The sequence below is a fragment of the Lathamus discolor genome, chromosome 2 (assembly GCF_037157495.1).
Source record: "Lathamus discolor isolate bLatDis1 chromosome 2, bLatDis1.hap1, whole genome shotgun sequence".
In the NCBI taxonomy this organism is placed as follows: domain Eukaryota; kingdom Metazoa; phylum Chordata; class Aves; order Psittaciformes; family Psittacidae; genus Lathamus; species Lathamus discolor.
The window spans coordinates 109,037,861-109,063,780 of record NC_088885.1 but is presented as its reverse complement, the minus strand read 5'-3'; the positions used below and the strand labels follow the sequence as shown (position 1 = coordinate 109,063,780).

Sequence of the window (25,920 nt, the reverse complement as noted above, 5' to 3'; positions counted from 1 at the left end):
TGGGGATGTGCAGCCTCAGAAGACTAGGAGCGCTCAGCTGCGGCAGGTGTCCTTTCTGCCACCAGCACATCCAAACTCTGGGTCATGGCCTGCCATTCTACAGGTTGCTGGCTAATTCCCTGCACCACAGACACACTATCCCATAGGTTCCCTATCAATGCACCTGACTGCATGCTGCACCACTGTGTCGGTTGCTGTGAGGTGCTGCGGGGCAGGTGCTGGGCTCTGTATATGTGCTGCTCTGTGTGTGAGCCTGCTCACCAAAGCCAGGAGAAGCTGGTGCCTTTGACTTCATCTCAGCCACATCCCTGAACCGGAACTTCTTCACAACGTACCTGGATAAAACCTGCAGATCGGTGCAATTTTCTGTGGGGCTGTGCTGCTGTCCTGCTTGCCAGAGCCAGGGGAACCTCTGGTGCCTTTGACTTCTTTTTGACCACAACCCTGAACCGGAATTTTTTTGTGATGCACCTGGATGTGATCTGCAGAATAGTGTCCTTTTCTGTGGGACTCTACAGTGCAGGTGCCTGGCTTTGCACATGTGCTGCTACACCCGGGTCGAGTTGGTCCCTGTGCCACAGGAGCAAGTGGTGCGTGGTGCTCTTCTTGTTCAGGAGCTTCAGCCATGCAGCTCTTCTCCACATCTCTCAAGGCTTCATCTTGTTGGGGTGGATGGCTAGACACTGCGCAAATGCCTTCTGGTGCAGGCCCAGTTACTGCTGTTGGGGCAGCCCTTGATGTGAGCAGCCAGCATTGCTGGGTTGTGTGTGCTCTTCCACTCTCCCCAGGTTCCTCCTCTGGAAGCACCAGTGCCCCCCATGAGCGTGAGGATCAGGTGCGGGCTGATTGGTGGGAGTCTTCTTGCCTTCGGCTGCGCAGACCTTGTCTGTTCTTGTTCTCACCACCAGAGCCCAGCAACGTGCCCAGTACTGCCGTGCTGCTGGCTGCTAGGTGCTAGCAGGGTCCCTGGCTTCCCATACAGTCCTTGCTCAGGACCCTGCTCACACTGTATGTGCCCTTCACCCCTGCGGCTGAGTCAGTGGGGCTGTGTGGGGTGGGCTTCCTGCTCTCCAGCCACACAGCTCTGGTGCCTCCGGTGCGGATGCGGCACAGCTGAGCAGCAGTTGGGACAAGCTGTTGGTGGCCGCTGCCTGTGCTGCTGGTGGCTGTTTCGCTGGTGCTGGCACGAAGTGCAGAGGGTGCTGGTGTCACAGCGGCAGCTTGCAGCACCTCCTGGTAGCTCTCACTGCCTGAGCTGCAGGTGCCAGCTGAGGTGCCACTGCTGGAAATGGTGGCAGATGGACTGTCTCCTGGTGTGACAGCACTATGCAGGGCAGTGCCACACGGTGCCAAGGTTGCCCATCTGAGGACCAGTCAGTACCTGCAAGGTTGGCCCTGGCACCAAGGCAGCTCTGTGCAGCCGCATCCCATTAGCGGCCTCTCCCTCCTGCCCCAGACCACATCTGGTGCCTCCTCTGCCGTCTCATCCAGCCACTGGCAGGCTTAGAGCTGGCATTCGCTTCCTTATCCATTGGCATCTTTGGCATCCATGGGGATCTTAGGCGTCCTCAGACGCACACCTCCTGTGGGCTACCAGGTGAGATGCTGCCTGCAGGCAGGAGGAGGAGGACGAGGCATGGCATGGAGGAGACTGGCCTGGAGCAGCAGTGTTGACAGTGCCTGCAATGTTGGTCCTGATACTGAGGCAGTTCCATGTAGCCATGTCCCACCAGCAGCATATCCCTTCTGTCCTGGCCCTCAGCTGGCATCTACTCTGCAGGCTTGGCCAGCTCTCGGTGGCCTGGGAGTGAGTGTTTTCTTCCTTATCCATGGCATCTTGGGCATCCACGGGCATCGTGATTGCCCTGGGATGCAGACGTGCTGTGGGCTTGCGGCATAGATGCTGCCTGCAGGCTGGAGCAGGTTGAGGCATGGGATGGTGGCAGCTGCTCTGGCACAGCAGCCTCAACAGTGCGTGCAAGCTTGGGCCCAGCACTGAGGCAGCTCTGTGCTGTCCCATCCCACCACAAGCCTCCTTCATGCTCTAGCCCTGAGCTGGTGTCTCCTCTGCAGGGTCAGCCTGCTCTTGTGCAGGACCCCACTCACACATCGCTGCTGCTTAGTCAGTGGGACTGACTACTGGGGCAGGCCTACTGTTCTCTAGCCACGCAGCTCTGGTGCAGCATTCAGGAGAAGCTGTTGGTGGTTGCTGCCTGCTCTGCTGATGGCTGTTTCACTCATGCTGGCACAAAGTGCAGGGGGTGCTGTGGCCTGTTCCTAAGCCAGAAGCTGATGCCTGTGACTTCTTCTCGACCACATCCCTGACCTGGACTTTCTTTTTAATGCACCTGGAAGTGATCTGCAAAATTGCGTTTTCTGTGGAGCTCTAGAGTGGAGATGCTGGCTCTGTGCATGGAGGAGGAGCAGGCATAGGATGAAGGTAGCTTCATCTCCGTGCAGCACTGTTGCACCACTAGCCTCCCCCTCCTACCCCAACCCTCACCTGGTGCCTTCTCTATAGGGTCAGACAGACCTCAGTGGATTGGGAGCAGGCGTTCGCTTCCTTATCCGCACACATTTTGGATGTCTTTGGCCATAGACCTGCCTTGGGCTCCCACGGGACATGCTGATTCCTCAGGGAGGTGTCTCTGCCCCGCAATTGTATGCTGGGCCCTCTGCGTGTCACAAGGAGGGAAACACCTAGGGCCAGGTCTTGCTGTAATGCAAGTAATCAGAATTAAATCGTGGTGGAGAAAAGCATAGTAGCATAGGAAAGTTACGCCTTTCCATTTTTCTGTTTTCCTGTGTCATAGGCTATTTCTGAATGTGTACTGTATGGTTAAAAGTATATCAGTAGTAGCTCTCACAGAGATACTAAGAGGAAGTGTATGTTCCATATCCAGACTAGACAGCTATGAATTGTGGAAAATGAAAAAGAAAGCGTTTTTAAGGTCTGTGTGTGGTGGCTTGATTCTGGCCAGGTGCCCGGCAAAGCTGCTCTGTCACTCCCTTCCTGAGCTGGACAGGGGAGAGAAAATACAAAGAAAAGCTCACAGGTCGAGATAAGGACAGGGAGGGGTCACTCAGCAGTTATCATCACGGTCAAAACAGACTTGACTTGGGAAAATTAGTTTAATTTATTGCAAATCAAACCAGAGAAGGATAAGGAGAAATAAACCCAAATCTTAAAATATCTTCTCCCCTCCCTTCTTCCTGCGCTCAAATTTACTCCTGAATTCTCTTCTTCCTCCCATCCAGCAGCACAGAGGGGTGGAGAATGGGGGTTGTGGTCAGTTCATCATACGTCTGCTGCTCCTTCCTCCTCGGGGGGATGACACCTCACATTCTCCCCTTGCTCCAGTGTGGGGCCTCTACCACATCACAGTCCTCCAGGAATTTCTCCAACGTGAAGCCTTCACATGGGCTGCAGTTCTTCCTGAACTGCTGCAGCGTGGGTCTCCCAAGGGATCATAAGTCCTGCACCAAACCTGCTCCAGTGTGGGCTTCTCTCTTCATGGGGCCTGCAAGCTTGGTCCCAGAACTGAGGTAGTTCTGTGTAGCCCCATCCTACCACTGGCCTTTCCCTCTTCTGGTGCCTTCTCTGCAGGCTCAGCCATGCCTCTGCGGGCTGGGAGATGGCATGCGCTTCCTTATCCATGGGCATATGCACATCCCCTGCCATCTTGGGTGTCCTCAGACGCACACCTAACTTGGGCTCCTAGGGGAGATGCTTCCTGCAGGCAGGAGGAGGAGGCATAACATGGAGGCGGCTGCCCTGGCACAGCAGCCCTGGCAGTGCCTGCAAGCTTGGCCCTGGCACTGAGACAGCTCCGTGCAGCCCCATCCCACCACTGGCCTCTCCCTCTGGCCTGGCCCTCACCTGGCACCAGCTCTGCAGGCTCAGCCGGCCCTCCACATGCTGGGAACAGGCATTTGCTTCCTTGTCCATGGGCGTCTTGTGTGTCACTGGGCGTACACCTCCACTGGGCAGAGACAGCAGAGTGCAACCCTGTCTCACCACCGACCTCTCCCTCTTACCATGGCCCTCAACTGGTGCCTCCTCTGCAGGCTTGGCCATACCTCTGAAGGATGGGAGCGGGTGTTTGCTTCCTTATCCATGGGCATCTTTGGTATCAATGGGCATCTTGAGCATCCTCAGACACGCACGACACTTGGGCTCCAGGGCAGATGCTGCCTACAGGTAGAAGAAGAATGAGGAGGCATGGAATAGAGGTGGCTGCCCTGACGCAGTGGCTCCGACTGTGCCTGCAAGCTTGGCCCTGGCACTGAGGCAGCTCTGTACAGCCCCATCCCACCACCGGCCTCTCCCTCCTGCCTAACCCTCACCTGGAGCCTCCTCTGCAGGCCCAGCCTGCTCTAGTGCAGGGCCACACTCACACTGAGGCTTAAGCAGCAGGCTGTGCGAGGCAGGCCTACTGCTCTTCAGCCACACAGCTCTGGTGCCTCCGGTGCGGATGCGGCACAGCTGAGCAGCAGTTGGGACAAGCTGTTGGTGGCCACTGCCTGTGCTGCTGGTGGCTGTTTCGCTGGTGCTGGCACGAAGTGCAGGGGGTGCTGGTGTCACAGCGGCAGCTTGCAGCACCTCCTGGTAGCTCTCACTGCCTGAGCTGCAGGTGCCAGCCGAGGTGTCACTGCTGGAAATGGTGGCAGATGGACAGTCTCCTGGTGTGACAGCACTATGCGGGGCAGTGCCGTGTGGTGCCCAGGCTGCCGGTCTGCAAGAGTGCCTGAAGAGTGAAACACTTTTCCTACGAAATTACCCTGTTCCCAGCTAATGCAGGTTAACATTCAGGCTTTGATGTCATTTTGTTTTTTTCCTATCTGATGCACCAGACTGGAGATACCATTGAACTGTTGAACCTACAGGCTGTTTCCAGACTGTTTGAATTGCAGGGATATCTGTGGAGAAAAGCGCCCTTTGTAGGATGTGCTTGTCTTGTTAGCAAGTTGCGTAACCGGAGGGAAAAATGGTAAGTGCCACTTTCCTCAGGCACGTGTGAAGCACTGGAGGTGGCATGCGGGAAAGCCTGATGGTTTGTGTCTGATGTGTTCTAAGTGGTGACTGTTTTAAAATGTATTTGATGTGTTAGTGGGTTCTTGTGTGTTTGTGATGGTTAGATTCATAAAGTCTGTTTGAGTTACAAGTGACAATACAAGCATCGCAGTATTATGGCCAGTTTTCATGTATTCAGATTGTATCTTGGTCTTGCAGGAAAGGTCACCATACAAGGACATAGATTATTTGTGTTCACTTTTCATGGGTCAGATTTTTCTTCAGGCTGAGTGAAAGTGAAGATACAAAATGTCCAGTATTTGTGAAAGGGAATCACAGAGCCTGTTAGCATATTCCCAAGAGTCAGCAAGGACAGTCCATGTAAACCTCCGGAGAGTGAAGTGACTGTGCTAGGACAGAGGAGGACAGTCAGGGAGTAGATGCTTCTTGCAGTGTGCGTTTCCCTTAGCAACCTGCAAATTTGCATGCAAGTTAGTCATGTTTTCACATAATTTACCCACTTCTGTATTTTCAAGATAAAAGAAAGATGGAATAGTAGAGACAAATGAGGAGGAGCAGAGGGTAGATGATGGAGGTTGGCAGCACAACCCCTGGCTAAGCTGTGTGAATAGAGAGAGATGGTGAGAGGCCATCTCACCATCTGAGTAAGTGGTTGAAGAATACTCATTGTTTGCACCTGTGCCAGCAGGGACACAAGTCCTCTCTAGAGACCCTGATCAGGTCTTATTTAATAGTATTGAATTCTAAGCAGAAGAGCATTTTAATTATATACTTTTCTTACCAATTCTTTCTAGTGCATCCTGTGACATGTTTATCTACCTACAGTCATGTATAATAAGGCATGGTGATTGACGTTTGTCAACAGTTGTGGTAGGTAAGGGATGCGGATATGTGAATGCAGCAGTTTGTGCTTTGTGCATGCACAAGGCCCTCCATATTCCTTCTGTTTCTAAAAGCAAAATAGTCTGGTTTAGCTGTAACTTGCATAACTTCACACACCTTTGTACTCTCCCTCTTGGACAGTCTCTATCTCTGTTCTCATTGCCTTCTTTGGGGGTATACTTCTTCATGTTTTAGGGTTTGCACTCCTTTTGTTTACTAATTTTTTTTTTCTATTTCTTCTCTATAATCCCACCACTCTCTCATTTTCCTTTCTTCCTTTTCACTGTCAATTACCTGACTCTAGACCCACTTGTTGACTTTGTCTCACATCCTTAATTGATTGGAACCATATGGACAGTGAGTGAAGAAGGATGGATGCCAATTTCCAGTGCCAAGTACCAGAGGAATATGAAATTTCACTTTCTCTTCCTTTCCTGCAGCATTCTGTCTGTGTTTCCTTATGTTATCTTCCTGCCTTATTCAGTTGTGATCCTGTACTCTGGTGCTGAAGCTGAGAAGTGGTGCTAGAGAGCAGCAATGTCTACTGTCTGTCATCCAAAGCATCCTCTTTTGAAAAGAGGACACTAAGCAGATACAAGATGTCCCAGAGGAAAGAGTGGTACATATATTTGGATCCTTCATCCTAGGTAAAGGTGTTATACAATGAGCAAGAGCCTAAAGTTACACGTTCCATTTTAACCTGAATATTTCTTGACTTTTAAGTATGTAAAATATAAGCAGAATAAAAGACATTTTGGTGTATTAGTTAATATTCACTAGGCAAGAATTCCTGTTTGTGTTGCAGACCTAATGTTATTAACACAATCCTAAGAAATGACTGATCCACAAGAGTATAACAGCTTCTTCACGCCTGATCTGTCAGAAAAGAACACATTTCTCCTTCACAGGTCAGATATATCTTTTGCTTTACAGAGCACATGTGCCATCTGTTTCTAGAAGACTAAGCCAGTGGTTTCAGTTTCAGCCATATTTCATGTGCAAGGCAGAGTCTTTTGGTATGCAGTTAATAGAAGAGACTACCACTCCGTGAATTATTTACGTGATGTCCAGCTTGTGTTAGTAGGGCAGACAAATTTTTTTTTTATGAATGATATGTTGGTATGAGAATGGGCAGAGCAAAACGAACTCTCTGAAGTGGAGTTGTGGTTACCAAATTATCATGTATATTGGCATGGTTATGCAAAAGTAATCTTTACTCAAATGTGAATTTTTGGACATAGTATTTTCTGCATTTTTTGCAAGGAGCGAAGCTTGCCAAATGTGAAGAAGTAGTGCTTACTGTAATGTATTTGGTTTGTCAAAACCCTAAGCCTTTATCTGATGTTTGAGTACTGGAAGTTGTTCTTCATAATTATGGGTAGGCTATAACTGAAAAATCAGGCATCTCACAGCTACAGCCCTTGGTCCCCCTCCAGCCTCATTCTTTGTCAACCTCATGTTTTGTTTTTTCTGAAAGGTAGATGTTTATGGTTGCAACAAAAACAACTCATTAAATTCACCACTGCTATTTTTGTTATTTAATGCTCTATAAATAAACTAAAACCAGTACCTAATTTGATAGTTTCACAAGAGTCAGCTACACAGGGTACAGCAACAGAAGGAAATGAAACCTTGTCCATGCTACACAAAATGCTTGAAATTCTGTACCTGAGACTGAATGACCAGAATCTCTGCACTCAGAAACTTCTCATGCAATGCCATTAGTAGGTAGGAATCAAGTCCCTCCCAAGTAGACTGCTTGCCTGCTTGTAGATGATACAGCTGTTTTCTTCGCTAATTGGTTGCAGGAGCTTGTTTGCGGACATTCTTCTAAGCAGTTTGAGCCTGTTTTGGCATTCATATGCTTAAAGAGAGATGGAGAACTTCCCACAACTAATGGCCTGTACAGTGTGACATTTTATTTAAAGGTAATTGAGTTTCTTCACATTTGCTAACAACCATAAAATTTCAGTTTTGAAAAAGTGCAAATTTTAGAATGATCAGCACTACCCACGACAATTCTTGTTTGTACATTTCAAGCCTTCATTAGCACTTTCCCCCTAGGAGATCAGAAAGCTTCTAGCCCATTAGCGTCTGCATTTTGATCTCACTATTGTATCTGAATACTAGTAGAAAGCATGGAAACAATTTTATGATTGAATGATTACAGCAGAATTCAGAACTGGTCTCATCTAACTCGGAAGTCATTGAAGATCACTGGAAAACACATCACTGGCAAAAAACTCCATAACCACAGAAGAAAAAAACATTTCAACTGAGCTAGATTCAGGCCAGAGGCAAAAAAAAAGCTTAGTGCTCTGTCGGAAGTGTTAAATATCACTGATTGTAACCTGTTCAAGACCAAGAAAGTTTTAGCTAATGGGAGGAGTGTTTGATTTCCTTTCAGGGAATAAATGGGCCTAGAAAGCTAAAAGAGTTATCTTGATGCCATTCAACATGAAGGAGTTAAGATTCGTCTTTTCAACTTTCTCAGTCCCGTGGACAAACATGAAACCTTCATCAGTCATTGAAAGTGCAGAAAAACAAGTGACTTCAGTATCAACTTCTCTTCTTTGAACTGACAGTCTGTTTGTTTGTAGTAAATTTATCATGAACTGTCCCGAAGAAAGAATTAATTCCAGTGGTCTGTAATGTCAGTTATTCAAACTAGCTTCCTTCTTATTACTTTCTAATCTAAAGTTGGACTGGCACAGGTTTGGTAAAGGCATCAGCACTTCCTGGGTCCTATTTTCTTAGGCTGGCCTGAGCATCCTTGGATCAAACCCCAGCATTTCCACAGTTAATCCTGGCCTTGGAGCAGTCGCACATCCCACAGTAAACTATTCCCCTTACCATCTGCTTGTACTTCTTCTATGGGCAGCAGCAGGCCTTGTTGGATGAAATTGGTTTTCTATATTAATGCTTTGCAAAAGTGGATGCAATAGATGTAATACAAAATGAATCTCAACAATGTAATAAGTCTGTACCTTTCCCGAAAAAGCTGCACAATTTTTGCCCAAGAGCCCAACAATATACATAAGCTGAGATAGGGAGGTGGTGTGCATGGGTTTGGTTGGTGGACTGGTGATGGATATCAGTCTTTCATTTGCTGTTGAAATACAGCAGACACTTCTGGTTTCCATATTCTGAGGAAAAAAAAAAAAAAAAGAAGCAGCAAAGAGCTTCAAAATTATTTGGAGGACAGCAGGAAGTGTTTTACAGTGGGAGACTTTAAAAGCACAAGCTATTTAGCTTCCTCAACAAGAATGCATTAGGATGGTTTGATTATAGCAACTAAGATATTTAATGGAGATAAAATACCGAGTGAATAAAGGGATACTTAGTCCAAAGACAAAAGACCTGAATTGCCCATAGCCGGAAGCTGAGACCATGGAACCATTCAGATAGGCAATGAAGTGTATGGGGTTTTTTTAAGCAGAGGGAGTGCTTAACTGTTGGAAAAAGCCAGCAAGAAAACTAATGGATTCTTCATCTCTTGAAATCCTCAAGTGAAAAAAATAATGCCTTTGAAAGTTATGCTTAGTCACACACTACTTAACTGGCTCAAAGTAAAAGCAGCAAGTGACACTGTGTCCTGTTTTATATAGGAGGTCAAACTAGATGGTTATAATAGTTCTCTGGTTTGCCAGTCTATGAAATACTGCAACTGCCAAAGACCTACATTAAAAGAAAAATAATACTTTGAATTTAAGCATTCCAAGGATAAAGAAAACAGAATTGAGGTTACTTTAGTAATCTTAACTCTGATCCTCTGTGCATTTGCATTATAATGCACTCTTAACTGCTCAGTCACTCAGATTTTCCTCTCAACATGGTCCATTACCGAAGTTACATTCCTAAATTTTTAGAAATCAGATTCTTCTATTCCTTGATCTAAAGAAATGATTCCTAACTCTTTTCTTTTATGTGGGTCAACCCTTCTTGAGGGATGCAATGGACAAAGAATTGTATAAAGGAGAGGCAGAATGAAAGGCACTTTTTATCAAAGTCAAGTTAACAAAAATATGGTAACTCAGGATCTTTAGGAAGAGAACATACTGCATTAGGCTGTTAAACTTGATCTGCCTATACTAAAAGGCAGCAGAGTTATGGAGAGTGCATGATCCTGTCATATTAAGAACAAATATTCTGTTCATAAAGGCAGATATAGGACACTGGTCATAACCCAGTTGCAGAATACAATGTATTTTTGCAGAAAGGATTTTCTTTCTTATATTTATGTGTGTTACTTGAGATGCAGACAAATATGAGGCTACCATATGCCTGTTAGGAAAAGGAATAAGACTGAGAACATTTGCTGCCCAGTAATTTGCTTGGACCCCTTTTTCTTCATTCAGTGGGAATACTGCCACTCATAATGGAAGTACATGTGAAACCATAATTTATGATCCAGTGTATAGATATGCCTGGCATATCAACTAATAGGAAATTTTGAACACATTGCTTCATATTTAGCAAAGAAAAATCAAATTTTGCTTGAGAAAAATAGAGAGCTATTCAATTATCTTTTAAACCCATTATGAAGATATCTTTTTCCACAGCTCTGTACATAACAGTATTTAGAAAAAAATATTTACTAATTTAAAGTAAAATAATAGCGTAAGAACATTTTTAGGGGAGAGGGGAAAAAGGGTTTTAAGTTTACAAAGTTGCCTGCCTTTGTCTCTTAGCAGTCCTCAACATTACATTAAAATGTTGTATGTTAGTGTATGAAAGAAAAACCTAAACCTACATTTTGTTTATATGTAGTTTGCCGTTCTGTTTTTTAGGTCCTTCCCAAATGTCATAGTGTTCAGAGATCTCACCCAATATCCACTAAAGTACCAAGAATGGCTCCTATTGATTTCCATGGAGACAGTGTCAAGCTGTGTGAAGAATAGGATTGAGCATATTTTAGCTCTCTTCAGACCTAATGGAGTTTTATTCTGATAAATCCAAAGCTACTAGTGCAAATTATCAGTCTCATTTCTTATAAGATGAAAAAACCCTACCTATCCATTTAGTTTGATGAGGGCTTGGAAAAACAAAAGTCCTCTATACAAATCAATATAGGTATTATTACTGCCTTTGTCTGCTTTCTCAGGACTGGATTTTGCAAAACCTGTATTTAATTAAGTGATTATTTCTATTAAATGTATTGAAGTTACTAACATCCTTCTGTGTTCTTCAGTGTGAACAAAGTTTGTGGAATAATACGACTATCACAATGACTATGCTGAATCCTGTTAGATTTACTGTTTAAAACTGAAGCAATCCCCTGTGACCTAGTCTGGATCGCCTCCAGTGTTCATTAGTATATTTTTCATCTCTGCATCATATGGCTACTTGTCTTGCCCAAAAGAAACAATGCATTAATTGCTTAGTGGTTTTGGCTCCATTCCTCTATTAAAGTTTACAATCCCTAATTCCCAAATACTTTTATTTTTCAATCACTACCATGTCAGAACTTTGGAGCTTTCTTTTAGTAGTGTAGGATCACAGAGTTAATGCAAGTCTATATTTCTGTGCTTTTTTAAATAGAAAAAAACAGTAAGACCATTAGCTTCTTATGTGAAATTAAAATAGTAATTAATAGGCATTAAAATGTACCACAAAAGGAAAAGTATTTGCTTAGTTGATGGATTGAGAACTTGACTGGGAATGAGAAAGCTGCATTCTGTACTCAATTCTCCTCTAAGAAGTCATGACCTCAGTCGCTTCACTTCTGTTTCCTTGTTTTTCTTCCCTTAAACTGTGCTCATTTTGATGCTTAGGTGATAAAGGTTACCAGAAGAGTCATTGGCTCCAACTACGCTCCCTTCCAGATTAAAAAAAAAGTAAAATAAAAATTCCTGTGATCATTTTTGGATCTCATTGTGATATTTCAGTATAAAAGGAGATTAACTGTTGGTTATGGGATTTGGTGGGTACAGAGAAGCCCTTACTGACACGTGGGTACATCTTCTGTAGATAAGAATGATTTTTATCATCTCAGAAACACCCAAAAATGCTTTACATAAGATCAGAATTTGGTATCATATTAAGTGAAAACTGTAGGTAGGAGATCTAAGACAAAATGGTTGGCAATCACTTACTTTGTGTATACCAGCCACTTCCTATATAACCATTTCAAACAATCCCCAGAGTACATCCAAATTAATAGTTCTGACACATATTCGGGAGGAAAACAGCTGCCTGATAGGGATAACAGATTTGAACCACCATCAATATTTCTTTAGTTGTGCAATCTTCAACAAATTGCTTTGCCACAGTTTTCTAAATCATTAAGGGATCCAAAGATAACTAGATAAAAGTGATGATGCGCACAAAATACTAACTTAAGATAACATAATTTAAGCAGCTCTCCCCTTTTCACCCCTTTCACTTGTTTATGAGCAAATAATATATAGTGGTCAACAAAATGCTTTCCTGTACTGTGAGTGTGGACCATAGTGTCAGGTATGACAGGCAGCCACAGGTGATTTCAAATGATCACAACACTCAATAGTTTAAATTCTCCTCACTTCGTAAAGACCTATTCATTTTGCCTTTATACGGAAAGGAATTAACAGAGTAGAATATCCCTAGCAAAGTGACTAGGGTTTGGGGGGGTTTGTTGTTGTTTTTTTGGGGTTCTCTTTGTTTTTTAACTTGGTTCTTACCAGAGCTAGATCCAGAGCATACACCACCAATTTTGGTGTTGGTTTTCTTTTTTTTTCCCAACTAGTTTCCTGTGAAGTGCAATTCAAAAAAAACCCAACCTAATACAACAGCTTTCTGAAGCTTAGGCCTAGCTGTGTTTTGCTGTTGACTTTAAACACAGTGGTCTTTACTAGTTTCAGGGCACCCTAGCAGCCGTAGTTGGCTTTGCTGCCATTGGAGAAGCTTGAAAATATCCCAGTACATTGTAGCTGGCAATGTTTAACCTATCGCAAATAATCTGACTTTAACCTCTGAGAGAACTGTTTAGATGTGTAAGAATCCCCAGGGATAACATATGTCTTTATGTATACTGGTAAACATAGTTACCAAAATGAGAACTCTAACAACTACGGAATAAAAAAAGGTGTAGTGCAACACATATGGCAAACAGTTCAATTTATAGTTGGTCTGCTGCAGCAAGAAGTTATACCACTACTGAATGCTTCTTGTAAGGCAGGAAACCTATGATTTTTCCAAATCTGAAGAGCTTGCATACAAGGGGAAGATTGGAAAAGATCCGTGGGATATAGCTGCTGCATGCTGGAATGATAATTGACTGTGGTGTGCCACTTCTCCTTCTGTGATGATGTACAGCTGGACTTGGTCTGAGAACAGCCTTGGTTATTAGCCACAGGATTGTCAAAATTTCTGCCAAAACAGACTGTTCTTAACAGCTTGTTTGACTGAAGTTCTTTTCGCTGCTTGTGTTCCCAGAATAGGTGTGTTTTTCAAACTGATACACAATGTTGAATGCACATGTGCTTTACAGTCACAATCATGTTGTATGCTTCATCCCTGTGCAAGTTGCATGAAATACAAGAAACACAATTTGCAATACTTTATTGGCTTGTGTGAATTATCAGTTCCATGGAAATATGCAGAAGTTACATCTGCTTGGTTTGAACAGTTTAGGTTTTATAACCACAGTCTATTATAGTCTTTTCCACAGGACACATACAAATATTTCCAGCAGCTGTGACTGCCACCAAACTACTGGGAGCAAGTGATCATTGCTCAGTCTCTGTAAATACAAAGAAATTAATAACAATCATGCCTTATGGTCATCACAAACATTATTCATTCTGCTTTACCTAATGCATTCTTTGGACTTAAATGCCCACTGACATCTCAACCAAAGCTGATATAAGTACAGGGATACAGTGTTAGTGATATAACTACAATCTGTGATGGTAATGTAAATAAGCTTGATATGTGCTATGATTTCAAAATAACTTGGGGTTACATTAATAACTTATAGGATAACTGCAGCAGATTTTGTAAACTTACAGTCTAACTATTTTATGCATTGGCAACTAAACTAATCTGTATTTACTGTTGAATCCCAATTTATTACTCACAGAATTCAAGGTGGATGGATAAGCATTGTTCGCTGCTTTTCCAACTTCTGCAGTTTTCTTTCCTGTTTTATTTTGACATGAATGCAGAGAGATGGTTTCAGAAATGTGGAAGGAGAAACATATGCTAAAAAAGAACCTCTTTTCAGAAAAGCCTAGAGGAGCTTCATAGCTAAGTCACTAATCATCCAAATGTGATACTGAAGAAGATACAGCAGGTTCTCAAAGGCCTTGCATAAATAACAAGATATACATACACAGTTCAGGAATGATTATTACAGCACCTTCTCAGTCCCAGTATCTGCATGTAATGTAAGTCGGGAGAGAAAGGGATGATAAGGGCAGAGAAGAACCGTTTTCACAGTATCAGCATAATAGTTCTGGCTATTACAGAAAGTAATGCTTCCAGTCTGGATCATCCTTGAATGGTGTGTCTCATGCAGGTGAAGTCAATGGAGTATCTATATAGTGCTTTAAGAGAGGTTCTGTCTCTTAATAGGGTTTTCCATCTCAATTGTCATCTCTCCCTAATTCAAATGCAAGTAGTCATTGCTGATGTTCATACCCATTAGGTAGAGATATGTGGAAATAAAGCAGGTGTGTGGTACACTGCTATTGCATATTGGCTAGCATTCTCTGAGCTTACCATAGTCAAAACAGAATTTTCCACATGCTGTCCAGGGCTGGCCATAATGGTAGCACTCCCTGAAATAATTATCAGGATTATTTATGCACTTATTTAGTTAGAGATATTTTCCAACTGCAGCAATTTCCAGATTTGCTCTCACATTAATAAAGTATATGGTTAGTAACAGAAGTAAACCACATTTCTTTGTGTCAGCCTTATGTGTGTGCAACTACATGCTTTCATACCTGATAAAATGACAACAAGCAAGATTCCATATACATTTGTCATGATTTAGCTCCATCTGGCAACTGAGTACCACACAAAATCAAGGTGCTGTAATTGTTGCTTCAGATACTTCCATGCGAGGGAGTGTGGCTGCTGTCCCTATTAGACCATCCTGCTTATTTTTCGCATCAGTGCCTACGGGACTAGTCCTACCATGCACAGGAAGCAGTGTAGGCCATGTGGTTCCTTAAAAGTACAAGCCCTGATTTCAGAGAAGTCTTTCAAACAGACTGAAACTTGGCAGATACAAGAATGAAACGGCAACAGCTGTAACATCACCTCTTACGTTGATATAGGTTCTGTAGATGTTATTCATCTCAGCAAAGGAAGTAAATTTATTAGCTGAAGAACATACAGACTGCAAGTTCATTCCATTTTTTACTTCCTTTAAAAAAAATAAATAAGTAGTGACTTTATGCTTGCAATATTTAAATATTTCATGCACCACACCAATCAGGAACACCTGTTAGATCTTTGGATTGGTATGCTGCCTACTAGCCTGCTACACTGTTAACATAGATGTTTGCCTGTTTTGCTGCAATAGTTACAGGATTGACAAGGTTATGTACAACCAACACACAGGCTAAATATATCGTAACGGCCTTAGTCGTGGCAGGCTGCTTTGACTGAGCAGTGCTCACTTGCAGTCCTCTAACTTGCAATTGAAACCTTTTGCTTGCTTGTTTTGCAGGAGCAATTTAACCAGGAAACGAGCTCAGCCACTTACTTGGCTTTCCCCGGATCATACCGCATGCTGTTGGCAGGCAAGCCCCCAAGCAGGGTTTGGGTCCCGTGTCACTTTCGGGAGATGGCTACCGCAGCAGCTCAAGAGTGAGGATGTGACAGCTTTCCATTCTTCTCCTGTTCCGGCCCGCTCTGCCTCCAGAGCGCTCCCTCCCTCTCACCTCTCACCGCGCTACCTCCTCGCTACCCGGGCTAGGCCCCTGCTCCCCCGGCCCTCCCGCCCGTTTGGCGGCGCGCGGCGCGGGCTCGGCTGAGGGGCGGGGCGCGCAGGAGGCGGCGCTCCCGCGCTCGCTCGCGCCGGCGGCGTGGGGCGCTCGCGGCTCGCGCCCGCAGCGCCGGCGCCGCGGCTCCGAGAGGACCGTTGGGGCCCGCGCGGGGCTGCGCTGGGCACGGGTCTGTGGTCAGACCGCCAGCGGAAAGGGAAAAGCGCGGCGTGTGCTCAGGGGCGCTGTGTGGTGTCCAGCCTGTGCGCCGGGGCCTGCCGCAGTGAAGCTACCGCTCCGTCCTGGGCGTCCATGGGCATGTTAGGCGTCCTCGTACGCAGACCCTCCGTGGGCTCCGTAAGGAGATGGTGCCTGCAGGCGGGAGGAGTCATGGGATGGAGGCGGCTGCCCTGGCACAGCAGCCTCGATAATGCCTGCAGTCTTGGCCCCAGCACTGAGGCAGCTCCCTGCACCCCATTCCACCAGCGGCCTCTCCCTCCTGCCCGACCCTCACCTGAGTCTCCTTTCCAGGCTCAGCCTGCCCTTGTGCAGGACGGACTGGGGAAGCAGGCGCTTGTTTGCGGACATTCTTCTAAGCAGTTTGAGCCTGTTTTGGCATTCATATGCTTAAAGAGAGATGGAGAACTTCCCACAACTAACGGCCTGTACTGTATGACATTTTATTTAAAAATAATTGAGTTTCTTCACATTTGCTAACAACCATAAAATTTCAGTTTTGAAAAAGTGCAAATTTTAGAATGATCAGCACTACCCACGGCAATTCTTGTTTGTACATTTCAAGCCTTCATTAGCACTTTCCCCCTAGGAGATCAGAAAGCTTCTAGCCCATTAGCGTCTGCGTTTTGATCTCACTATTGTATCTGAATACTAGTAGAAAGCATGGAAACAATTTTATGATTGAATGATTACAGCAGAATTCAGAACTGGTCTCATCTAACTCGGAAGTCATTGAAGATCACTGGAAAACACATCACTGGCAAAAAACTCCATAACCACAGAAGAAAAACATTTCAACTGAGCTACATTCAGGTCAGAGGCAAAAAAAGCTTAGTGCTCTGTCAGAAGTGTTAAATATCACTGATTGTAACCTGTTTAAGACTAAGAAAGTTTTAGCTAATGGGAGGAGTGTTTGATTTCCTTTCAGGGAATAAATGGGCCTAGAAAGTTAAAAGAGTTATCCTGATGCCATTCAACATGAAGGAGTTAAGATTCTTCTTTTCAGCTTTCTCAGTTCCATAGTCAAACATGAAACCTTCCTTACCAGTCTTGTAACTGAATCATAATTCTAGTGATTTCCTTTGGGTTACTTCCAGGTGCTGTGTGGAAAAAAAATCCCTTTTAAAGGAATATTAGTCCTCTGAAGTAAAATTCTGAGGTAAGATCATACTTCAAAGAAATACTCTGCAGTTTCATGAAGCATTTGGAGACCTATGATTTTAAAGGGCACAAAGGCTTTAAGAGACATAATTGTAGTTCCTGCTAACAGCGGAATGTATACATTCCGCATAAAGTTTACCAAATGTCAAAAAGATTGTATCTAGAAATGGGAGTACCTTGCAGAATTCTGTTTGCTGCCCAAATAAAACTTGCCACAGCAGAATTCCTTTCTTCTTTTCTCATTCTGCTTCAAGTCAGGCTCCAACTGTTCTTCATTAATAACACATTGTAGTGGTTTAAGCCCAGCCAGCAACACAGAACCATGCAGCCGCTGGCTCTCTCCCCCCCTTCCTCCCACTGCTCCTGGAGTGATGGGGAGGAGAATCAAAAGGATGTCACTCCCACTGGTTGAGATAACAGTCCAGTAACTAAGGTATAACACAAAACCACTGCTGCTACCACCAATAATAATGGTAAGGGAAATAACAAGGGAAGAGACTACAACCGCTCACCACCCGCCAACCGATACCCAGCTTGACCCGAACAGTGGTCTAACCCTTCTGGGTAACTGCCCCCAGTTTATATAGTGGGCATGACATGCTGTGGTTGGGAATACCTCTTTGGCTAGTTTGGGTCAGGTGTCCTGTCTCTGCTTCCTCCCCACTTCCCCTCCTCCCTGGCAGAGCATGAGACTCCCAAAGTCCTTGGTTAGAGTAAACACTATTTAGAAGCAACTAAAAACATTGGTGTTATCAGCGCTGTTCCCAGGCTGAAAGTCAAAACCACAGTACTGCACCAGCTATTAAGAAGGAGAAAAATGACAGCTACTGCTGAACCCAGGACACACATATAACATCTCTTGCAGTTTCTGTTCACAAGTGTGGTCCTTAAAAGTACAAGCACACATTAAAACTTCAGTTTGAAATTACTTTTCCTGCTTTCAGTGCAATCTGGTGTATCTGCTACATATCTGCTGTATGCTATAGCCTTCTTTCAGGATTATATACTTCAGACCTGTTTGTTTGGGCTAGTTTGAATCCCAGACCCCAGAGCCTACAATCTTTCTTTTACAAAGTAAATAACTTCACTATTTCTGTGTGATATAGGCAGATGCTATATATTTTCTTTTAGAACTGTCATAACTTTTTCCCTGTCTGGCACTGTCCTGGCAATCCCAAGCACAAATACAGGCTGGGTGGAGAATGGATTGGGAGCAGCCCTGAGGAGAAAGTTGGGTGTATTGGTTGATGAGAAGCTCAACATGACCTGCAATATGCACTTGCTGTCCAGAAAGCCAGCCATATGCTGGGCTGCATCAAGAGAAGCGTGACCAGCAGGACAAGGGAGGTGGTTTTCCCCTTCTGCTCCACTCTCATGAGACCCCACCTGGAGTGCTACATTCAGCTCTGGGGCCCCAACATGGGAAGGACATGGACCTGCTTGAGCAAGTCCAGAGAAGGGCCACAAACAGGAACAGTAGGCTGGAGCATTTCTCCTATGGAGACAGGCTGAGGGCTGGGCTTGTTCAGTCTGGAGAGGAGAAGAATCAGGGGAGACCTTGTAACAGTCTTCTAGTGCCTGAAGGGGTCCTACAAGAAATCTGGAGAGGGACTTTTTAAAAGGGCATGTAGTGATAGGACAAGGGATAATGACTTTAAACAGAAAGAGGGTAGATTTAGGTTATACAATAGGAAGAAGCTCTTTACTGTGAGCGTGGTGAGGTACTGGAACAGGTTGCCCAGAGAAGTTGCTCCATGCCTGGAAGTGTTCTAGGCCAGCTTGGACAGGGCTTTGAGCAATCTGACCTAGTGAAAGGTGTCCCTTCTCATGGCAGGGGGTTGGAACAAGATGATCTTTAAGATCCTTTCCAACTCAAACCATTATATGATTCTGTTTGAAGGTCTGCCTCACAACTCCCAATGCCATGCCTAATTTATTTGTACTTGCAGTGGAACAAAGACACAGAAAATAATATCAATTCAAAATGACAAGTGTTCCACCAAGCTGATATGTCTTTGTCACAGGATACTTCTGGCTGCCTATGGTGAGATTATGGAGAATATTTTGTATGCCCTGTAGGGGAAATGAATCCACACTCTAATCTCCTATATTTATTCTCGCCAGTCACAGACAACTTTCTCTGGCTGAAGCAGGGCTTTTTAGAGCTGTGCCCTCAGACTTTATCACTTCTGTTACAAACAGAAATCTACCCCAGCAGCTGAACCCACCAAGCTTGTGCAGGACAGTGACACTGTTGTCATTCAAAATGCAAATTTCATCACCCAAGTTCTCGTACTGTTTTGCATGCATATCGGGTGACAATGGTAATTAATCAAGAAAATGGCCATTTAACCTTCACTGCTGAGCTTCCAGAAGTGCTGAACTGTGTTGTATTATTAGCAGCCATTTGAGTGCTGTAGAGCAATGAAGACAGAAAAAGTTATCAAGAGTGAGATCTAGAAAGAGAAATTACTTCAGATGCAGTATTCTGGAAGACTTGAGAGCTGGCAGGTGCTTCTCAAATGCCAGTCAGTGTTAATTGTTGGTGCCAACCTTATTCTAGGTCTAGAATAAGGTTCTGGCAACTCTGATCTGAGAACTATCTGGTAATTTTATTCAGAATGTGATAGTAAAGAGAAAGGAGAAGGAGTTGCTTTTCATGTTCTGGTACTCTTACGATCTATAAAAGTGAGATGCTGACAAGCCATGCTGTTGAACTTATAGCATACAACCGTGGAGGAGGGCATGTGGAGGAATCTACCCTTGAATGTCAGCAGATAGTTGTTATGAACTGGATAGGCATCTCTTTGCAAGTGAAGCAAATACACATTCAGACACAAACAATGTATTTGTAACCATTTGTGAGGTTGATGTCTGTCTTACTGCTGAACAGTAGGAAGTGCCCTTCCTCATTGGTCCTGACTGTTTTAGGCTCTTCATGAGTTCCTACAACTTTCTGGGGAGAAGATACTAACCTTCTTTTCAGCTTTGCTGTGTGTTAGCTGGGGATATTCTTATTGTTGAAGTCACCTTTATATGGATATGAGAGTTGGCTGTTTCTGTGCAGCAGATAACTGAGCTTAGTCTAAAGGAAGTTTCTATTAAATATATTGCAGGAAATATTAACTAGTTCTTCATCAGCCATGAGATTAGTCATGTATATTTTAACATCTGCAATGGGGTATGCTGAATTCAGGTTGATATTAGTTTTCTGATGAAACTTCTGTGAACGTCTGCTCATCAGCCATAGCAGGAGGGTATGAAGAGCTATGAATGATGGTGGGCATTCACAGGGAATAATTATTGATAAATGGGTATAGACATGTTGTGTCTATCATTCAAGAAAAAACAACCAAACCATTATTTAGGTTTGAGTTTCTCCTTTGGTACCTATTGTATGCACTTCTGTTCAACGCACACAAAGGTTTAGTGCTCAGGCAGATCCACCAAGGGGACTGAGACCCAGTATGTGGGTATTTATGAAGTGCAGAACCTAGCCCTGCTTGCTGTCATGGCAGGCTCTAAACAGGCCATAGGTATCAGCTGACAAGTCAGTAGGCACAACACCTTGCATGCATATGGATGTCTGTGAAAATTTCTGTAATTGAGGTAGTAGGGATATTGTATTTGCAGGTTGAATCCAAAGACTGGTAAGGTCAGATATTCAGGTCTTGTGATTTGTGTCATTGTTTTCTTTACCAGGAAAATGGCACAAAAGCTCAGCATGAGGTGCCATGACTCCATCCCAGAGAGGAAAGGTAGAGACGAAGCTGAAAGCTTTGCTGCAAGAAAGATGATACCGGGTGATGAACACCAAGAGACCGATAATGCATACAATGAGAAACACTGAAAAATAGCTGGGAGGGGAGGGAGGGAATGTAGAAAGCAGAAGCAGAACAAGAGAGGCAGGCTTCTCCCCAGTGTAGTTCTAATTAGTCAAAGTGTAACTGAGCAAAAAAGGCTGGTGAGGAAACTTCTGCAAACCAGATAGAAAAGACGCCAGCAGATCCAATGCTCTCAAATACCACATCTTATGAGGACAAAGGCTTGCCCTGTCTGAAACAATGCCTCCATAGACTTATGACTTATTTCTATGAGTATGTTCCCAAAAGAATCAAGAGAGAAATCCTGCTGTCTCTGTCTAATCTTTCCTTCCCTAGGGGAAAATAGATGTAAAGGATGAGGCATCCATATTAGATAGTCTTATACGTAACTGTTGTCTCAAAAGATCGTTATTTCTCTCTCTAGAAGCAAAACACTGCCTAATGCAGGAATGATATGGGGGGTGTGCGTATGTGTTAATTGTTGGGCCAACACTGCACATCACTTTTGACAAAGAATGTTTGCTTTACTGATTGATACATGATAAATCTACTTGCCAGAGTAGCTGAACAGAGATCTTCTTTAGCCAAGCAGAGATTTTAAGATGGACGTCATTAGCCAAAGATGTACAGCTGTAATCAGATCACTTTGGAGTCTCAGGAATAGCTGTTTTTTCTTGTAGATTCAGAGATATTACTAGCTTAGTGTAGGAATGCTTTGAGCTTGCTCACCCATATTTGTAGTTTCATGCCTGTTTATGTAGGGGCAAATGCAAATGATCATACTATTGCATCATTAATCTAGACACTACTTGACATTTGTGCTCATGGCTGAGTAATTAGCAGCAGCTTCACTAAGATAGCAAAGGGAGGTGTGCAGGCCCTGGATTTGGGCAGTCTTTCCCCTAGTATTTCCCTGGTATGTGTTAAAAATACCATGAAATAACACAGGCACATAAGCCAGGAGAAAAGTTGGAAAGAAGATGCAGAAGAAAGGAGCTGGGTAGATCAAACACAAACAGGTTAAGCTGGAGAACATAAAAGAAAGCAGGAAGGGACAAAGAAAATTTAAAATGACTGTGAAGTGGTGGGGTAAGCACCAATACAGGCTTTCTTCTCAGAGTTTGCAGAAGCTTCTTTGCCACAGGACCACCTCATGCAGATATTCAGGACAGCCTGTTATTTCTGTGATGGCAGGCAACATGTTGCAGTGTTTTCATGTTACACTCACTTTTATAGATCAGTATGACAAGAAGTATTTGTACTGACACATTGCATTTGATTGCAGGAAAAGAATAATCTTGTGACGTGTCAGTCACCAGATGGCATTTTGAATGGAAAAACAAAACAAATCCATTATTTAATGCATATTCAAGGTTAATTTCATAGAGATACTCTTGGAACAAATAATTTTCTGTGGAAAGATGTATGTGTGTGTATGTGCGTGTCTTTGTCCAGTAGCTTGGGATTTAGGAGCAATAAGGATGAGTGGTGAAACTGTCAAAACTTCTGTGACTATATAAAAAAGATTCACATTTGTCTAAGTCGGTTATGAGTTAGAGATTGGACTAAAGGAATATAAATGTCTTTAGAAGCCTTCAAATGCTAAATCCATCAACTGAGTTTGGACAGAAAACTGATATGTCCAAGAATCAGCCTTGTGAATACATTGAAGAAAGATATCTGCACTAGTATCCTCTTGATTTAAGGAAAGAATGAGCATCATATTAGCTAGACTCTTCCTACTGGAAGAGGCTGTGAAGGTTTCATAATTATGTGCTTTTGTACTTTCAGATATATTGCCTTTTTTTTTCTTTTTTCTTTGCTCTATTGTATGATTTATGATGCATCCTTCCCTGAACCCTTTAATGTGCTTTGTCTAACCAGCTATATTTTACACTATAGTCACCTGGGATTATTCACCAAAGAGTGTATGCCCAGTACTTGAGAGGAACATGTGTGCTGTAAGGCAGGACTTGGTGTGGAAACATGCTGTTCTGGGTTGTAAATCATAGAATCATAGAATAGTTAGGGCTGGAAAGGACCTCAAGATCATCTAGTTCCATCCCCCCTGCCATGGGCAGGAACACCTCACACTAAACCATGTCAACCAAGGCTTCATCTAACCTGGCCTTGAACACTGCCAGGGATGGAGCACTCACAACCTCCCTGGGTAACCGATTCCAGTGCCTCACCACCCTAACAGGAAATAATTTGTTCCTTATATCCAATCTAAACTTCCCCTGTTTAAGTCTTAACCCATTACCTCTTATCACTACAGTCCCTAATGAATAGACCATCCCCAGCATCCCTATAGCCGCCCTTCAGATACTGGAAGGCTGCTATGAGGTCTCCACACAGCCTTTTCTTCTCCAGGCCGAACAGCCCCAACTTTCTCAGACTGTCTTCATATGGGAGGTGCTCAGCCTTGTGGCCCTTCTCTGGACTTGTATCAACAGTTCCATGTCCTTTTTATGCTGAGGACACCAGAACTGTACACAATACTCCCAAGTGAGGTCTCACGAGTGCAGAGTAGAGGGGCAAAAAAATTCAGGCAGCTCCAAAGCTCCACATGTTCTGGTATCTGTATTTTGAAGTCCAGATTAGTTGAAATCATTGCTTGAGCTTTGGCTGTGCACAGACGAGTCCTGGTACTCCTCTACACAGAAGCAGACAGCAAAGATACTTCTAGAAAATGGAAAAGAAATTCCTAGTTAACTGGAAAAAAAGAAGCAAGAATAAAAGTTTTGTATTTAAGTTTTGCACTGATGAAAACAGAGCTGGTAGAATGTACAGATAAAAGTCTAATGTGTTTAAAAATGAAAATAATTTCCAGTGTCAGTAATCTTTTCTTTTTCCTCTATGTCACTGTAGTCATTCTCAAAGACAGACCACTAATCCTGCTTACAGGGAGTGATGATCATTGCAGCTGCAAGAGTGAGGTCACTGATTTATGGAGGTTATAGCTCCATTTGGGAGCATGAGATGAAGAAGGAGAGTTGACTGAGATGGCTGCATAATTTGTGTCTACTGGTTTCCCTGAAGCAAGGATTTTTTAAATTCTGCTCCTACCAGTCTTTACAGCAGCCATTAGTTCTAGCTGAGAAGCAAGACTGATGTTGAATGGGAGACAGACAAAGCGTAGAGAAAGAATCAAATGGCATAAAAAAAAATACAGTATGAACAAGGGCTAACAGTACCTCCAAGATAATAGAATAATACCGCTTCAATAAATGAATACAGGAATTCGTAAAAAACATTTTTACCTGAGACCTATTAGTAATATGCCTCATCGTTTATTTAAACCTAAATCCCTATTTGAGACAGAACTGAAAGATGCATAACTAATAACAGGCTTTTTAAGCAATATGACCATGTTTTTATTAGGAAGGCTGGTACTTTGTGTTGCTCTGAGGGAACCCAAAGCACCCATGGACAACCTCTTCGCTGATGTGGCATAACACTAACAACAAAAGACAGCATCATTTACAGTGTAAGACTGATAAAGCCTTTGAAATCTGTAGATTTAAGAAAAGTGCTACATTTCCCCTGTACAATGGAGTAAGAATTTCTCATCCATTAGTCCACCCACAGTACCTCAAAACACCGTTATACCTTGGGATGTATAGGGAGGACTTCAGGAGGTCCAGTTCAGCTCCTGTTGTCATAGAAAGCATTTGTTTTGTGTTCATCTAACCTCAGATCCTGTTTGAAAGGACTTTGGTCTTACTCGACTTGATGGAGTTTGGTGTAATTTCATCAGAACATAGCCATAGAAAACATCAACACTGAAAGCCTGTAATTAGAGATAGTGGATTTCAGAAGCAAAATAAATTGTGAAGGCATCTCAGGAGATTAGATCACTGGAGTCAGCTGAAGTATGTTCAGTACCAACAGAAAACACTTGAAAACAAGTATCTGCTTCTTCATGTAATGGAGAGGAAAGGAAAAAAGACAATGTAGAAATTGCATTTTAATCTCCTGTTAGCCAAGTGTTCCTCTTTTATTTACTTCAGGAGACAGTGGATTAAGACTTGGGATGGGGAAATAGCCCAATTAAGGATTTTCCTCGAAGTTAACAGTATAGAAGAGCTGAAATTAATTTTCAAAATAGTGTATGTGTGGAACATACGTACCTTGAAAAACGCTTTTCCTCTTAATGCTTTGTAATAGCTAAAGTCAAAAGAAAATGGGGTTTCCTTTGGTATTTGAACTCTGTTCATTTGAGATAGTTTTTTGTGTAGGGTCTCTGAATGTACGGGAACTAACAATATAAATATGATGCCAGACAGTTTGATCAAACGTGGTTGACTGGACAGGATTTTGTCTGGGCAATACAGCTCACAGTATATAGTATGTGCTGCTGGTGTGTTCAACAAACACACAAAAAAAAATAATCAGTGTATCTCAGCATTGCCTCAGGCCTGCCACAAACGTTTAATAGACCAGGCTACAAAAAATAATTAAAAATTAAGGTTTGATTCCTAGCTCTGCAGAACCTAGACCATTATTGTTCCTGTATAAAACAGGGGGACACATTTCTTTACCTCACCCTTACTACTTGTAAAGAGGGAAGATGTAAAGGTGAAGCTTGCAAATGGGCCTTGTGATCTTAACTAACAGACTATTTTGACGGCCACAATCAATGTGATTGCTTGCTGTGCCCATCCTTACCTAGTGTGTGAGACCCTGCCAATCATCCTGGTCACCTGCTTCAATGGTGCGGAGAAGCCAGTTCTCATGGGGCTGAAGCTGTGACTCCATCTGTAACAAGTGAGGCTCTACTGGTGTCTGTGTTCGTAATGTTTTCAAGTGACAGAATATCTGTTTTAAGTCAATAAGCTGCACAGAAATCAACAATAAATGA

At 43.5% G+C, this 25,920-nt stretch overlaps 2 long non-coding RNA genes across 6 annotated transcripts; one reads left to right on the top strand and one right to left on the bottom strand.

Moving 5' to 3' along the window:
- Window positions 1-3,146: 3,146 nt before the first annotated feature.
- Window positions 3,147-15,787, bottom strand: LOC136008573 (uncharacterized). 5 transcript variants are annotated; one of them, XR_010610151.1, is made up of 4 exons: window positions 15,615-15,787; window positions 15,167-15,272; window positions 13,978-14,039; window positions 3,147-4,195 (listed from the first exon to the last, which is right to left on the bottom strand). It is a non-coding gene; the product is annotated as an uncharacterized LOC136008573 (long non-coding RNA). The 5 variants fall into 5 exon arrangements; XR_010610148.1 differs by lacking the exon at window positions 15,167-15,272 and having other exon boundaries at window positions 3,159-3,734; window positions 3,881-4,195; XR_010610149.1 differs by lacking the exon at window positions 15,167-15,272 and having other exon boundaries at window positions 3,160-3,734; window positions 4,081-4,195.
- On the top strand, window positions 6,880-11,037 carry LOC136008575 (uncharacterized). The gene is made up of 3 exons (XR_010610152.1): window positions 6,880-6,993; window positions 7,726-7,845; window positions 10,708-11,037. It is a non-coding gene; the product is annotated as an uncharacterized LOC136008575 (long non-coding RNA).
- Window positions 15,788-25,920: the final 10,133 nt, after the last annotated feature.